This window comes from Pseudorca crassidens, unplaced genomic scaffold, assembly GCF_039906515.1.
Source record: "Pseudorca crassidens isolate mPseCra1 unplaced genomic scaffold, mPseCra1.hap1 Scaffold_255, whole genome shotgun sequence".
Lineage (NCBI taxonomy): Eukaryota > Metazoa > Chordata > Mammalia > Artiodactyla > Delphinidae > Pseudorca > Pseudorca crassidens.
Window position 1 is genome coordinate 7501 of NW_027136182.1, and position 17500 is coordinate 25000.

A 17500-nucleotide genomic window follows, 5' to 3' on the forward strand; every position below is an offset into this window, starting at 1 on the left:
GCGGCGGCGGCGGACCACGGAGCGGCGCCGCGGCAGGCCCGGGAAGCGAAACACACCGGGACGCGGCCCGGGGGTCGGCAGACGCGACGGACGGGGCGGATGGACGGACGGGAGACAGGGCCGACGAGGCGCGGCTGGCTCGGCCGCCGCCGCGGAGGCGCGGCGACGACCTCGCGGAAGACGTGGTGGGCGGGGGCGGACGCGCGCCGACGCGAGGGAGGCCCGGGGGCCATCCTAAGGGCACGGACGCGAGTCGGCCGCCGGGGCACGACACGGGGTCTCACCGCCAGAGGCCTCCAGCGCAGGGGCGGTCCCGTGGCACCCAGGACGCCGACTGGCCTCCTCGGCCCCCCACCAGGGTGCCCCCCCTCGCGGGGCTCGCGCCCACCACCGCCAAACACCCACGAGCCGCGGCCAGCCCCGCGACAACAACACTCTCCCGCGCGCACACCGGCCGCCCCACGTGCCCCGCCACACACGCCTCCGCCGCCGCGCCCGACTCCCCCGCCTCAGGGACCGTGAGCACTCCACCCGGGGACGCCGCCCGCCGCGGCGGCCGGGGCGGGCGACACCCTCACGTGGGCGAGGCCGGCTCGATCCCAGACGGGGAAAGGGGCACGGAGGGCTGGGGGCCGGGGAGGGCCGGCGGCCACGGGGAGGGGGCGGCACGCACACACACAGCGGCGAGGGCCGCGGGGCAGGGGCGCAGGGGCGCCCGCCCAGGGACAGGAAGGGCCGAGGCACGACCGGGCCCGCCAGGGAAACAAGCGCGGGGTCCCACCGCCACACACACGAGGGCGGTCCCACGACGCCTGGGACGCCGGCCGGCCCCGGCCACCCTGGGGGTCTCCCACGACCCGGCCCCGCCGCCGGGGCCCGTGTGCGACGGTTTCCCCCCGCGTGACACGGAGGGACCCGTCCGCCCAAACTCAACCTCCTCCGTCCTCGCCACATCCGCCTTCATCTGAGTCCGACCCCCGGGGCTCGCGCCCCAGGGAAACGCTCCCGAGCGAGGCGACCCGCACCGTGCCCACACACCGCCCCCGGCCGCGACTCGCGGCGAGGGCAGGCGCGACGGGCTCCTCGCGGCTGCGGGACTGGGGAGTCGGGACGTCCGTGCGTCCCCGAACCCCACCTCGGGCTCGCCACCGCGCGGGTCACCGCACGCGCACACACACGCGCACACACGGCCCCGCGCCGGACGCCGGCCTGGCGGGACCCTCCCCCGACTCAGAGGGGGGAGGCGCGGGCCGCGGTAGGCAAAGAGCGGCACTCGGCCCCACCGCGGGGCCGGCGCAAGCCCTCCCCGCGAGGGCGAGGGCCTCTGCCACCCACGTGGCTCTGGCAGTGGCCACCGTGGCCCACTGCACGCTTGGGAGGGGCAGCGGCTGGGGGGTCCGGTACCCCAAGGCTCCCTCTCGGATCGCTAGAGAAGGCTTTCTCACCGAGGGTGCGTCATCCCCCACCCATCGTCTCTGCCCTTCGGGCCCACGGAGGCGCTCCACGAGCCACCAAGTCCACGACTGTCCGTGGGAGGGGTGGGGGGGGTCTGCGGTATGGGTAAGCACACGGCCCACTGGAGCGTTCGCGGCCACAGCCTCGGGGGCACAACCTCTGCCGCCCCCCAGGCTCGTCCACCGGGCTCCGGAAGGGGGGAGCACGCCCGAGAAGCGCGACAGACGCCCCCTTCTCACAGGCCCCGGCCCAACGCGATCGCACCCACGCCCGTGTGCGACTCCCCACACACACGCAAGTGGGGGGCGGCGGCACACGCGGCGTCGGCCCGGCCACGAAGTCAGTCCCCCCCACGGCACACCGTGGGAGGACGATGGCGACGAGGTGGCAGGCCCCCGTCCCCCACCGAGGGAGAGAAACAGAGGCAAGCCCCCGCGCCCTTTACCGTCTCGACCCCCCCAAGAGAGCCACTCACGGGACACACCACCGCGGCGGAGACCCCGAGGAGCACGCTGGGAAAAGGGAACGACACCACCGCTCGGCCTCGCGCGCCTGAGGGACGACCTGGAGCGCTCCAGGGGCACCACAGAGGACCGAGCAAGTCACGCTCACGCGCCGGCAGCGGGCGCGCGGCGCAGCGGCGGGACGGCCCCCACCGACGCGGGGAGGACCGCCCGCGAGGCACACGCCAAGGAGGCGAAGCGAGAGCGTCTGCTGCGTCCGAGGACCACGGCCCCGCCCACGCCATGAGGCAGGAGGCGGGAGACCGCAGGTCAGGGCCGGAGACCACCACCCCTGCCTCCCACACACCCCTCGGCAGGCCGGCAGGGCGTGACAAGAGAGGCGAGGGGCCCGCGGACAGAACGAGAAGAGCGGTCCCGTTCGCCAAGAACGTCCGTCCCTCGTCTGGCGCGACTGAAGGCCCGGCCCAGGAGAGCGCGACATCACCACATCGATCAGTCAATCCAGAGAGCCAGGGGCCACGAGGGCCCCGAGGGAGGAGGGGCACGGCGAGGACCCTCACCGGAGGAGCCTGCTTCAGCCTCAGCCGGCACCCAGCCCCCCCCTTCGCTCCCTCTTGCCTTCTCGGGCAACAGTGGCCGACGACCCCGCGAGGAGAACGCCTGACACGTGGCACGGAGCCTGCGGGTTGGGGTCGTCTCAGCCACCACCGGGTGCCTGCGGCGGGGAAGGGGAGTCACACGGGGTAGAAGACCCACGCACCACCTCGCCCCGCCGCCCTCGGGTGAGCCAGAGACCGGAGGCGGCACCGCGGGTCGGGTCAGCCGGGCGCACACACGAGAGCCGGCGCGCAGGCCCAAGCGGGCGGCTCAAGTGGCAAGGGCCGGTTCGGGCGCCGGACGGCGGTCCAAAGCCCAGCGCCCTGCGCGCGTCCAGAGTCCCAGAACCCCCAGCGAGAGATGCCAGAGGAGACCGTGTCAGCACCTATCTGGTGGTAAAAAAGGCCCATTTCAGGCGAAAAAAATCACGGCGCCCGGCAGCGGGGCCCATCCACGAACCTCGGGGGGGCTCCCCGGGACCTCGGCCCGGCTACCTCTCCCCAACACTTCCCCATCCACAGCAGCCCCGGAGCTCTCTCGGGGCCATCTGGTCGACCCGAGGAGCGGGGGGGGCGGCAGAGTGGAGCGGGGCGGGGCGGGAAAACGTGGCAGAGGCAGCGAGCGGGCCGGGGTCGCCCTCCCCGGATCGCCCGCGCGAGCAGGTACCGTACCGCCGTCCCTCCGAGTCCCCGGGCGAAGACTTGGTTACAGAAAAGGAACTATCCCACTCTGCCGCCTCTGACGAGCGGGGCCCACGAGGGACCGCGCCCGGGCCCAGGCCGCCCTATCCGGGCCACCCAGTACGACTCGGGCCGGTCCCCACCGCCACCCCCACCCCGGCCGGGACTCGCGGTGGAGGAGGGGGCGGGGGAGGGTGAGAAAAAGTCGCGTCCGCCGACCGGGACCCACGTGGGCCCGCTAAAGGGCCGGGTGCGCCCTCCCCGGCCACCCGCGCGAGCAGGTCCCGGCCCGTCCGCGTCCCCGGACCCAGGGGGACTTGGAAACATTTTCGCACGGAGGCACCTCCCAGGCGACCGGAGCCCACGAGGGACCGCACCCGGGCCCGGGCCTCTCTCTCCGGGTCACCCCTCGCGGCCCAGCCCGGTCCCCACCTCCGGAGTCCGACTCGGAAAAGCATCGGTCAGAAAGAATCCGACCACCGGGACCCACGCGCGCCCGCCAACGAGCCCGTCGCGCCCTCCACCGGCCTAAACGCACGGGCACGGGCACGGGCCGGTCCCCACCTCCGGAGCGGGGCGCTGTGGGGACCGGGCGGTGGGGGGGGGGGGAAGGGAGGGAAGGAAGGAAGGAGGGTCGGGTGGCCGGGTCGGTCCCCGCGGCCGGATGCTGGTCGACCAGGCCAGGCGGCCCCACAGACCGGCTCGAGAGCGCGGCGACAGTCACACCCTCATAGGCCTGCACGCCCAATCTCAAGCGACAGCAGGAGGCGCCCACGCCTGGGCCCCACCGGGACAGTCACCGCCAGCGTCGCCCGGCTCCCGGAACTCTGCCTCGGGCCCGGCGGCCGAGTCACAGCCCTCACGAAGGTCGCCGAAGCTCCAGAGACAAGGGACAATATAAAAGCGGCCGCCAGGTGGCTCCCGACAACGGCTCCAACGTCCCCGGGCCGGGTTCCCTGTCGCCGGCCGGCCACCGAGGATGCAGCAGCGCCGGGCCGCCCAAACGCCCGAGCTCGGCCCGCCGGGGCGAGCCGGCGGGCGTCTGGCGCGGCCCCGAGGCGTCCGTCTCGGAGCTAGCTCCCGGGACGGCACGACACGGCGCGACCCCGGCAGCAGACGGGGGGGGGGGGGGTGGCCGGGGAAGCTGGGAAGACGTCGCCGGGAGGCCGCCTCGAAGGAAACGCGCTCCCCACGCGACTCCTCGGCGGGGGCAAATCCCACGGAGACGCCGGCGGGGCCCGGGGCGGCCGGCACGGGGTGCCCAGAGGGTCACGAGCAAGATCCCCGGCTGCCCGGACGGAGGGAGGGAGGGAGGGAGGGAGGGAGGGAAGGCGGGGACTGGCAAACCGAAACCAGGCAAGCACTCAGAGAACAACGCAGGAATTCATCCTCTCTCGAACGGTGGAGGTCTGTCGGAAGCAGACACGCAAAGCCCAGAACCTAGAAAGGAAAGGAAGGATACCCTCCGACCCCACACATACAAGCGGAAACAAACAACTATCTCTGCCCGGACGGCGACAAAGTCCAAAGACAACACATGGGTGCGTGGGTGGGGAAAACGCACCCGCGGTCACGAGAAAACATGGATTTCAAAATGGACTGACCACAGTCCACGGGCGGGGGTGGGCGTGGGGGTGGGGGATGGGGGAGGCGGGGCTCGGGGGAATGCGGGCGGGTGGGGGGGCGGAGGGGGGGCGAGGGTGGAGTCCATAGCCATCCACTAAAGAAACTGAGTTCGGGCACATCTACTCAATGCAACACCCCGAGTGCGAGCGTGTGCGTGTGCGTGTGCGTGTGCGTGTGCGTGTGTGTGTGTGTGTGTGTGTGGAATGCGGTAAGTATCGACAACGGACTGTAGCCCCACCGAGACCACGACAAACCATACCAGCGAAGAAGTCAAGCCGTACAACTACTCTGGCCTTCAAAACAAAGGAAAAAGCGTGCACGTATAGTATACGTACGTGCATCGCGTGTGCTTGTGGCACAGGTATACGTGGACGTATAAAGGCCTAGGACAAGCCCAAGCACATCCCGTAAGGGGAGCCTATCCAAAACAGACCAAGGCCTCTCACCACTAAGCTTCCAGAAAACAAGCAACCCAGCGAGGAAAGTGAACTGGAGGCCCAAACTGAACCTTTTCGTTAGGGAAAATAAAGAAAAGAAGAGACGAGAAGAGAAGAGAAGAGAAAAGGAAAGGAAAGGAAAGAAAAGGAAAGGAAAGGAAAGGAAAGGAAAGGAAAGGAAACGAAAGGAAACGAAAGGAAAGGAAAGGAAACGAAAGGAAAGGAAAGGAAAGGAAAGAAGGAAGGAAGGAAGAAAGTAAGAAAGAAAGAAAAAGAAAGACAGAAAGAAAGAGAGAGAGAGTGGGAGTGGGAGTGGGAGTGAGAGTGGGAGTGGGAGTGGGAGAGGGAGAGGGAGAGGGGGAGGGAGAGGGAGAGGCAGAGGGAGGGACAGAGAGACAGAGGGGAGAGAGAGAGAGAGACAGAGAGAGTGAGAGTGAGAGTTGGAGTGGGAGTGGGAGAGGGAGAGGGGAGGGAGAGGGAGAGGGAGGGAGAGACAGAGAGACAGAGGGGGAGAGAGAGAGACAGAGACAGAGAGAAAGAAAGAGAGAGAGAAAGAAAGAAAGAAAAAGAGAGAGAAAGAGAGAAAGAAAGAGAGAGAAAGAAAGAGAGCGAGAGAGAAAGAAAGAGAGAGAAAGAAACAGAAAGAAAGAGAGAGAGAGAGAAAGAAAGAGAGAGAAAGAGAGAGAGAAAGAGAGAGAGAGAAAGAGAGAGCAAAAGAGAGAGAGAGAGAAAGAGAAAGAGAAAGAAAGAGAGAGGAAGAGAGGGAAAGAGCGAAAGAGAGAAAGAAAGAGAGAGAGAAAGAGAGAGAGAAAGAGAAAGAGAGAAAGAAAGAGAGAGAGAGAAAGAGAGAGAGAGAGAAAGAGAAAGGGAAAGAGCAAAAGAGAGAGAGAAAGAGTGAAAGAGAGAAAGGAAGAGAGAGAGAAAGAGAGACCGAGCGAAAGAAAGAGAGCGAAAGAGAGAGAAAGAGATAGAGAGAAAGAGAGAGGGAAAGAGCGAAAGAGAGAGAAAGACAGAAAGAAAGAGAGAGAGAAAGAAAGAAAGAAAGAGAGAAAGAGGGAAAGAGAAAGAGAGAGAGAGAAAAGAAAGAAAAGAAAGAAAGAAAGAAAGAAAGAAAGAAAGAAAGAAAGAAAGAAAAAGAAAGATAGAAAGAAAGATAGATAGAAAGAAAGAAAGAAAGAAAGAAAGAAAGAAAGAAAGGAAGGAAGAAAGAAAGAAAGAAAGAAAGAAAGAAAGAAAGAAAGAAAGAAAGAAAGAAAGAAAGAAAGAAAGAAAGAAAGAAAAAATCTCTCAACCTAAAAGTTTTTGGAACAAACAGACAATCTATGATTTGGTAGGTAAAAAAAAATATTTTTGGAACGTACAGTTCTTTGAGACAAGAATGGAGAGGAAAAGAAAAAAAAAGACAATAAGAATTCGGAACGCTTAGAAACCTGAATCGGTCACGAACAGGAACTAGGAAGCCATGGTGAACGGGGTCTGTGACACCAGTGTTTCTGGACCGGCAAATGGATGATTCCATTTCATCACGCCTAGAAGCGTACATTTTCACGCAGCATCACTTTTTTAAAATGTTTTTTCCCCAAAGTGATGCTAGAGGTGTGGACTCATACATCGGAACATCTTTAGTCTTTCTGTAATAAGGAGACCGACGTAGGTCCACTGAGACTTGTTGAGCCACGAACGTTTCCGTAGGTCATCTTTGGAAACGATCTAGACGTTCCACGAATTCCCTCCCCATCATTCCGCTTACACCAACACTAAAGTTCCTAAAGTGACCCAAAAGGTCTGGGAGAAACTGTTTTTAAGTAGACATACCAAAAAACATAACCTTTCTTAAGGAGTTCCTCCACCTAGAGCTATCGACATCACTTGTTCTAAATCCCATGACGACGAGATGACCCGTGAACATTTCCTGAGACTTTAGACGGTGTCAGCCATCATCCCCAAGTTCTTTTCCTTGCTGACGAACTTGGTTCACTCCCGTGAACTTATTGGATTTGGGGTCGACGTAGATAGAAGAAAAGGATGACCTCGAATGCCGATCACCCCAAAGACATGCCTAGTTTCATAAAACCCATACGTTGACCCTGGCTATTCTCAGCCGGAGGGTTCATCCTAGATCACGTGAACTTGCAAAACCCTTTGGGTCCCTCTCTAGTAGACTGAATAATTCGGGAGTGCTTCCTCCTAAGCCCTTCAAGAGAGCTCTTTCCCAAGTTAATTGTGGCACTCGGATCCGTACGTAGGAACAGGCCAGCTCTAGAAGGTAGCTACAGACATACCTGTTACCAGGGCCTTCCCAGATTCTTGCACAGCAGTGCCATAGAAACGAAGATCGCTTCCACAAGACTCTAAGGTCAGCAAAGCAAAACTTTTTTTTAAATTTATTTTATTATTATTATTATCATTATCATTACTATTATTTTATTAAAAGAGATAGCTGGTACACAAGGGAGAAGGCGGTGGGGGGGGCGGGGGGGGGTTGGGGGGGAGAGACACCGCCCCGAGTTGCTCTGATCACGGAAGGGAGAGTTTGTCTCGGGATCACCGATCCTTTCCAGGAATCCTCCAAATTCTCGGATCTGCAGCAGCTGGTTGCACGGTGGCTACCTATGGGGAATAGCAAGCGCTTCCACGAGGGGAAAGAAGCACATGAGAATTTTCTGCAAGAAAGCACAGGAACAGATAAGGGTTAAATGTACAGTGGAGCTCCTCGTCTTGGGACAACTAGGTATAGTCGTGGTGTCAACAGAGGTAAAGTTAATCTTTTACTCCCGAGAGCCTCGTGTGTGTGTGTGTGTGTGTGTGTGTGTGTGTGTGTGTGTGTGCGCGCGCGCGTGTGTACGTGGGTGGGTGGGTGGGTGTGGGTGGGTGGGCGGGTGTGTGTCTGAGACTCAGGCCCCCAGGGCCTCTGTTCTTTAGCTGGCAAGGCCTGTTTGGCCCTAGGCCACTCCCCAGTCCTTTTCCAAAATGTCTGTAGGTCTGTCTCATGCGTGCGTACGTACGTACGTACGTACGTACCTACCTACCTACCTACCTACCTACCTACCTAGAGATCGACATGACCAGAGATTTCATAGCTTTCATTTAAAAACTTTTAGTCAGCCACGAAGCAGGTAGTGCAATCGAAAATTCGCTCTCTTGCTTATTTATAAAGAACCGTTGGAATAGGTGACGTTTATTTCCTCCGATGGCTAAGGCTTTTTATTATCTGTGGGGAAAGACTTTTAAGATTCGTGTTGGTCCCGAAGGAGACGGCGAATTAGTGTTTGGGTGAGGGAGCCCTTCCACCGGTTTGTATTCTTAAAGAGACCACTTCCCCCTCCCCTCCCCCGTTGTTATTTTTTGGGGTTTTTTTGTTTGTTTGTTTGTTTCCGTTTTGGCTTTTCTGTTTTTTCTTTCTTTCTTTTTTTTTTTTTCCTTCCCTTTGGTTTCAGGGTCTACCTCATCCAGTCCACTGGCCTTAGTCTCAGTCAGGCCATCGCAGGCTGTGTTCACATTTCGGAGGCGGTAGAGATGTGCAAGATCAAGACAGTTCACCCAGAGAACTGGGCGGCGGGTGCCTTGCTGACATCGAAAAGCTGATCTGCTCATCATGCAGTTCCATTTCCCCTCCTCGTCCTCCTCGTCCTCCTCGTCCTCCTCCTCCACCTCGTCCCCGTCCTCGTCCTCCTCCTCGTCGTCCTCCTCCTCGTCCTCGTCCTCGTCCTCGTCCTCGTCCTCCTCGTCCTCCTCGTCCTCCTCGTCCTCGTCCTCGTCCTCCTCCTCCTCCTCCTCCTCCTCCTCCTCCTCCTCCTCCTCCTGTGCGCTTCTTTCTGTCAAGGAGAAGATTTCCAACTCAAATGCAGACCAAAAGATTTCTAGGTTCCAAAACTTCAGGGTTCCATGGATCATGGTGTCCAAAATCTGCACAGGGTCTTCAATAACGGCCCTCGTTCTCAGCGCACACAAGTCAACCCCAGACCAAGGCACCCTAAGGGCAAAAACCCTCCAAGGTTTCTCCCATTAGACCCCGAACGTCAGCACACACCCCCTCCCCCGGTTTCTATTTCGTATCGCGTGCGCTCAGGCAGACGGCAAACACATCGATCGATCATTTTCCTTTAGCGTGTTTCATGAACGTCGCACTGGCCGAAGAAACCTAGGTGTGTCAAAGCTCATCCCTGCGTAAAAGGCTTTGGCTTCTCCGTGAAGGGGTCGAGCCGAGGGACCCAGGCCCCTCTGTCAACTTTTCACTGGATTCATTGGCCTCACTCTTGTCCCAAGCGACGGCTGGTCAGATTTCTCATGGTCATTTTTTGCCTTCTGGCTTTAGCAAGGGTCTTCAACTGGGGTAAAAAGAGCAGGCTTGCTTGGGGCGCTTTCATGGTGGGGAGGAGGGGGTGGTGGCCCATAGAGGTAGGTCCCTTCGATTCACCCCATCTCAGGTAGTGCCCTATGCAAAACGTTTGCTTTCATACCATCAGGATCCTAACTTTGGAGAGTTTCCCTGCCTTAAACGTCCTCTGCCCTCCGCCTATTCATCCACCATCCACCACCACCCCGCTGACCTGTTCATCCCGTCCATGGTTTTTCTCTTCCGAGAAAGCATGTTACCTACGGCTCGTCCCCAGGCTACGTACGTGTCCATTCACCTCCTGAAAGACATGTCTCGGTCACCTCCGAGAGAGTTCTTGGCAGTGAGGAATAAAACAGCCACTGTCAAGGTCCGCGTGCAGGTTTCTGCGTGGACCTCAGCCGTTCGACTCCCCGCGTCACCTCGGGTCCATTCATAGCAAGGAGTCCTCCGAGGGCCGGGTCTTACGGTGAGAGTGTGTTTGGCTGTGAAAAACACCACCCCTGTTCACAGAGTTCCCAAAAACGGGGGGGTGGGGGGTTGGGGGGTTGGGGTGGGGGTCGGGGTGGAGCTGAGGAGGGCACGGCACGTCAGCATACCGAAGCGTCCGGAACCCCGAGGAGGCGGGCAAGGAAGGAAGATGTCCCCGGGACAAAACCTTCCCTCCCCGTCCTTAGGGTCGATGGCTGGACCTGAGAATTCCATGGACACGAGACGGATTTATGAAACCAGAATTCCAAGAAAGGGGACCTGGCTGGCCGAGACCCCAAAATGAGTCTCTTTGGGGTTTGTTAGGGCGGCAGGCCAGGAGACACCCGCCGTGTTCCAACCGACTCCCAAATGGGGCGAGTTTATCGAAGAAAAAAAAAAAAAAAGCCAAACCAAAAGCAAACACACACGCAGACAGAAACCCCAGCAAAACACACACACACACACACACACACACACACACACACACACACACACACACAACTCTGGGTGCGCTATCTGCTGTCCATGATTTCCCGTGCCTTTTGGACATGGCTGATAGAGATGGACATGAAACGGCAGGACAGCAAGCTGGCATCTCGGCCGGCCTAGAGAAGTTTCCCGAGTGAAATATCAGAACCAGGGCGGGGTGGGGATGGGGGGCGCAGAGAGAGGCGGGGAAGGGGGGCCCACGTCACCCGGGAGAGAAGCGGGGGGAGGGGGGCGCTGACCGACCTCGGTTCACCCCGTCCCCCTCCGGCCGAGAACCTGCCTTCGCTTCCTGCCCTCAGGTGTGTGAGAGGAGCAGGTTTCTTTCCCATAACTACCAACACATCATTTCAGTCTTGTTTGTGGGTTTCTTTTTGTATGTTCGTTTTCTGGACGAGGCCAAAGAACCCTTCCAGTGAGTGGAGGCGTGTGTACAAAGGAGGATCTGACAGGACGGGAGGGTGCGGGTCAGTCCCTGTGCCAAGAAACCCAGAGAATCTGTCGTAGCTGAGGCTCGGGCCTTTTGCAGAAATAGGCCAAGAGAGTTCAGAGTTGATCCTTCACTGCCAAACAGTCATCACAGCAGTTTCCTGGAAGGGATTGTGTTGCAAGAGCCAGCGTGGTGACCCTCAGGCCTCAGGCCTCAGGCCTCAGGCCTCAGCCCGGCAGGCAGGCAGGCAGGCAGGCAGGCAGCGGCTATTGTCTGTTGGTCCCGCCCCCACCCCCACCCCCACCCCCGTTCCTTCTCCAGAGCTCCTTCCTAAGTCCCCTGGACTGACCTTTGCCAGGAGCGGGGGAGGGGAGGGGAGGTCCGGACGATTCATTCGGCAGGGCCTCGTTCAATCGCTCCATTCAAATGCAGAAAGCTCTCCGGTCAAGTCGGAGCCTTTGACTTTGCCTCGAGCTTCTCTTTAATGAATGGCTTTGTCTTTTTTCTTTCCCCAATTTCCCCACCCTTAGGCTGTCCCCTCCAAACTGCAGGGAGGGAAGGAGGGAGAGAGGTAAGGGATGGGAGGAGGTTGTGTGAGAAACAGGCCTTTTTTTCCAGGCAAAAGATGTCCCCTCCTTTTCCTAACCCAGGAAACCCCACTACACCATTTGAGAATCATGGACATGCATGGAAGCAGATGTCTTCACTTGAGATCTTCCTCCGCAGGAGGACAGAAAGGCGGGCCAGTGTGTCCCTCTTGTGCTGGCCGGTTCTTAAGTCACTTGAATTCAAAATAATCAATAGAGCATGGAGGCAGATTTTGGGGCGGCCTACTCTGGAGCCCAAGAGTTCCCTCCTCTGAAAGTTCCTTGGAACATATTAAAGCTGAGCTGGTGACTCGTGTGTGTAGGGATGTGTGTGTGTGTGTGTGTGTGTGTGAGTGAGTGAGTGAGTGAGTGAGTGAGTGAGTGAAGGAGATTTCTAGATGTCAGGGTCGAAGCAACTTTAGAAGTCTGCAACACCTCTGATGATGTCGTCGGGTGTTTGGTTCAAATTTCGGAGTGGCTCTCAAAGAAACAGGCACGAGGATTGTTTCCATAGGAGCCGTTGTGGCCGTTTCGTCAAGTTCTCTAGCTTCCGTTTGCAGAGCTTCAGGCAAAGGGCCATTTTAGTTCTCAGTGAGGCCAAGTCAAAAGGGTGGGAGAAAATGGCAAACGTTCATGGGGAGAGTCGTAGCCAGATATTGGAGGGAACTCAAAAAACTTCGGGATGCAGTCCAGTTTTCAGGTTAAGAACAACACCCTAAGGGAAACGAGTAGCTCCAGAACTTCATATCCACAAGTGAGTATCCCCGTTTTATGGAAACATAATTTTGGCCTCCAAGTAACGTATGCAAATAACTCGGTTGCCAAGGAAATAAGAAGCCTCACTGAGAGTTTCTGAATTAAGGAAGGTAGGGAGAAAAAGATCAGTGATTCCATCCTGCTGACAGAGGTATAAGTTACCAAATGGAGGTCCATCTTTAAAAATAAAAAAAAAGAAAAAAGAAAAAAGAAAATTGGGTTTTGTTGGTTTGTTTTTGTTTTTCCTTGTACCTGGAAAACAAAAGATTTAAGAATCAGTCCTAATCCCTCTGTCTCTCTGTCTCTTCTTTCTCTCTGTCTCTCTCTGTCTCAGTGTCTCTGCCTCTGTCTCTGTCTCTCTCTGTCTCTCTCTCTCTCTCTCTCTCCCCCCCTCCATATATACATATACATATATATACATACATACATGTATATACATATACCTACATACGTGTGTGTGTGTATATGTATATATGTATATATATATATATATATATATATATATATATATATATATATATATATATATAAAGGTATTTTACGTAGGGTTTTTTTTTTTTTCACATTCTTTTCTCTCATAGGTTTATTACAAAGTATTGAGTAGAGTTTCCTGTGCTATATAGTAGGAGGCGCTTGCTTGTTGATTACCGATTTTATGTACAGTCATGTGTACATGGTCATCCCAACCCCCTAAGTTATCCCCCGCTTCCCCAATCCGTCCTACTTTACACAAGTAGTCATACACATTATCATCCTGTTCATCAGTTCATTCAATCCCGTGTAAGTCATCCTTGTTCTACTTGGAGTCCAGTCTTTCCATCGGTTCTGCCGACCTTGCCTGATGATCGAGCGTGACTGGACGAGTGACGGTTCCAAAAAGTTTGCAAGAGCTTCTGTGAAGGATTGTAGGATTTGCCCAGCGAAGCGGGTGCCGTGATCTGATCACAGGGGAGGCTGTGGAAGGTAGACCCCAAGTGGCAAACACATTTTGTTTTTTTAACAGTCTCTGTGCCACGGTGAGGACATCAGGCTTGCAGTGAGTGAGGGAAGACTTCAACCCACACGGAAGACATACCTACGGCCACAAGAATGTTTGGATGACCCCTACTAAGTGGCAGTGGAATGAAGTCCAGTGGCTGGGGTTCAGAGGGTCCAGAGAGAGGAGGTTTTCTTTCCAGAGAGAAAAATAGTTCCCACCCCCCCCCCCCCAGGGTTACAAGCATGACAGGTCAGACGTTGCCGGTAGACTGTAGAAATCTTCCCGCCAATGTCTATGTACAATTGGGGTCATCTTCAAGGCACCATGGGTGGGTGAAGGAATGCAAGGTGGAGTGTGGGGGTGGGGGAGGGGGGAGGTTGGCCAGGGAGTAACCAACCGGCCGGGCCGCCGTCTCCCGTCTGCCATAGCCCCGACCGGCTGTTGACAGGACAGAATGGACTCGATCCACGTGTGCCCCGCCACCCCCACCACCTTTCAACAGGCTGTTGTTGCTGCCTTGGCGTGAACGTCGGTTAGAACACCTCCCTGATACTGGGTTCCGTCCCTTTCGTGTGAGCCTCCATTTTGACGACGACAGACAACCCTTTATGCCAGGGCAGAGAAGACTTCCAGGAAGAAACATCCCATCATGTCTGGAACAGTTAGAACACATCGGTGTACAGACACAAGCCAAAGTAGACTTCACGTTGTTCCTTCCTCTTTGACGACGCTTCCCGTGTCATCGAAGCTCTCCAAGAAACGTACTCAGTTTCATCTCTCTCGTTTCTCAGGAGAGAGAACACATTTTTGGGCTATTTCGAGCGCCCTCTCCTCCTGCATCCTAACTCAAAGTGCGTTCTAAGTCCAAAGGACTTCACCTGTCCTTCAACCGGGGGGCAAGTGTGTCCAAAATATCCAAAAGGTTGTAAAGCACTTAATCGGATATAGGTCACTGTGAAACAGTGCTTCGCTAGCCAGGTCACCGACATCCCAAGGAGAGACTTGCTAGGCAGAGAGAGAAGCTTCTTCTTCAGTTCCGAGCCACACCTGGTTCTTTGAATCTCGAGAGGACTAAGCTGATGTGAGTCCTCCGAGACCTGATAACGGCAACCTAGAAAATAAGTGATGACTTTTGACAAGGCATAAGCTTTTCTTTCTTGCTTCCTTTTCCTTCCTTCCTTCCTTCCTTCCTTCCTTCCTTCCTTCCTTCCTTCCTTCCTTCCTTCCTTCCTTCCTTTCTTCCTTCCTTCCTTCCTTCCTTCCTTCTCTCTCTCTCTCTCTCTCTCTCTCTCTCTCTCTCTTTCTTTCTTTCCTTCCTTCTCTCCTTAAAGATAAAGGAAGAAACCTTTCCTAATCTAATCTAATCTCTCATGATGGACAGAGCAGACTGATGAAAGAAAAACCCAAACCCTAAACCCAAACCCAAACCTTGTCCTTTTAACATAGAGAGACAACTAAATTCTATTTTTGCACTTGTTTCACGTTGATACGAAAACTCATTTCTGTCTTTGAATCCATCCTCATCTTATCCAGTCAGTCCTGACCACGGATCCGATTCCTTTCCAAAGACCATTTTCTTCACACACCTTTTCCAATCGTCTGTGCCCATTTTTAGCCTGTCCCTCGTTTTCTTTCTTTTCCATTGAGAAGTGACCACCTTTAGGACTAAAATCTCTTTCTCCTTCCCCCAAACATTATCTGCATATCTTCTACTTTGCCTCCCCACTCCCCCAAAAAAGTCCTCTTCCTACCATGAGGATGGCGACATCAGGTAGCTTGGACCACACACGTTCCGTTCCTTCTTTGGAATGCCTCGTCCTTGGACACTGTCTGTTTTTTTTTTTTTTTTTTTTTTTCTTTCTTCAGTCAGTCAGTGAAAGTAAGGAAGCCAACCACAGTGAACAGTGTGAACATGGAATACTTTGTAGAAGTCTAGGCTCCTACCGAGTACACTCTTTCCCTAAAGCACAAGATCTATCTAGGCATGGAACCAAACATGCTCAGTCTCTCCTCCGTAAGAGGTCCAAAGCAGGGAGACCCTTAGACTTGTGGAGCCATGAACATTTCAGTATTTTATCTTATGTGGAGGTGATGTAGACACTCGCTGAGATTTCACCCTGCCAATGGCACTTAGCCAACCTCTAAGCCTAGAGATGACCAGAGATGTTGGAAAGTCTTGAAGTCGGCCTATGGAAAACAATCATTGGGGGGAGAGTTCCCCTTAAACATTCTTATCTCGTTAACATCTATGCCCTCTATTCGTTAGGAGCAGTCCTACTTAGATGATTCGTGAACATTTCATGAGACATGAGGGCGGTTCAGTTCGTCATGGTGTCTACACCTCCCGCCCCCCTCCCCTTTCACGTGAGAGATTTTCTTCCTGATTTCAGAGGGGAGAAGTAAAAGAGAGTCAGAGCGTCCCTCTCGTGGTGTTGTCAGTCTAATTCCAAAACTTCTCTATGCCACGGAGGCACGTTTGGGGGCGGCCTACTCAGGGCCCCAAGACTTTCAAAGTCAAACTCAAGGAGGACGTAAATGTACTTCATGCCACCGAACCCGAACCCGAACCGGTGAACCCGATGGCTTACTAGGAGATGACGTGTCATTGGCCCACCCATTTAAGACACGGAACCAGACACCCTCTCCTCGATGACTCGGAGCAAGTGAGTTCCTGGGGGTGGGGTGGGGTGGGGTGGGGTGGGGTGGGGAGGGTGTCTGTCGGAGAGGGTCCTCTGCTCCAGGTGGGTCCATAAGCACTGCACATGACAGTAGGTGTTCATGGTGTTCTTGGGAAGGAAAGACAGGGAGAATTTTATTTTGAAAAGCTTATCTTCTCACAGCATTTACACTATGAACGATGATGCAACTTCACGGGGGGTGTGCGGGGGCAGTGAAGGCCAGGGAGCCTGGCAACATAGAAGAGCCACGGAGGCTGGCTGTGTGTGACCCCAAGGATGTCCGGCGACTCCTCTCACTTGGGGTGGGGGGTGGGGGGCGGGGGTGGAAGCGGGGGGCGAGATTCCTGTGTGTCTGTCTGCATTCATCAGTCGTGGGAGAGGAAAAACGACGTTCCCTCGACGATCCTTCTGAGTTCTTGCCTGAGAGGCCCCTGTCCCCAAAAGACAGCTCGAGAAGAGAGCGACCCACGGCTGAGGAACGCGTGCACCGTGACCCCCACGCAGGAGAAGCCCAAGCCAGGAGTCACTCGAAAGGGCGGGCTCTGAGCTTGAGCTTCTTCTCGAGGAAGATCTTGGTCCTCCTTTCAGGTCAGGAAGAAGAGGGAGAGGCAGAGCGGCAGAGCGTCCTCGTCGCCCACCCGTCGTTTCTGAAGCGCCTTCAATTCGAACTCATCTGTGTGCCAAAGCGGTCCATTTCGGGGTGCCCTATTCCGGTTCCCTCCCCGCACGGAGAAACATGTTCTGTCCCGATTCACTGAAATGCTCCCAAAGGGCCTTGGTGTGAGGCAGTGGACCTATGCCCATCCTGCCTCCTCTTCAAATCATTTCTACCGATACAGAAGAAGAGACACCACCCCCACCCACCATGGCCTGCCAAAGGCAGTGCAGCAGCTATCCCTGTGGGAGTGGGATCCGGTAGCACGCGAACATCAGTCCAACATCCCTTCCAAATCCATGAGTTCTCATGGAAAATGAGGATGCCCCATGACCGGGGATGGGGGGGAGTGGGGATGGGTGAGGGAGAGGGAGACAGAAAACGAGGAAGGGAGAAAGTGGAGGAGAGGCCAGGAGAGGGAGAGAGAGGAAAAAGAGAGAGGGAGGGAGGGAGGGAGGGAGGGAGGGAGGGAGGGAGAGACAGGGAGGGAGAGACAGGGAGGGAGAGACAGGGAGGGACAGGGAGGGAGAGACGGGGGGGGTGGAGAGAGACAGAGACAGAGAGAGAAGAGAGACAGAGAGACAGAGAGGGAGACAGAGAGAAAGAAAGAGAGGAGGCGGGAAGAAAGGGATAAAGTGGGGGAGGAAGAGCAGGGGTGGGGGAGAGCGCGAGAGCGAGCGCGAGCGCGAGCGCGAGAGCGAGCGCGAGCGCGAGCGCGAGAGAGCGAGCGCGAGAGCGAGAGCGAGCGCGAGAGAGAGAGAGAGAGAGAGAGAGAGAGAGAGAGAGCGAGAGAGAGAGAGAGAGAGAGAGAGAGAGAGCAAGAGAGCGAGAGCGAGAGCGAGAGCGAGAGCGAGAGAGAGAGA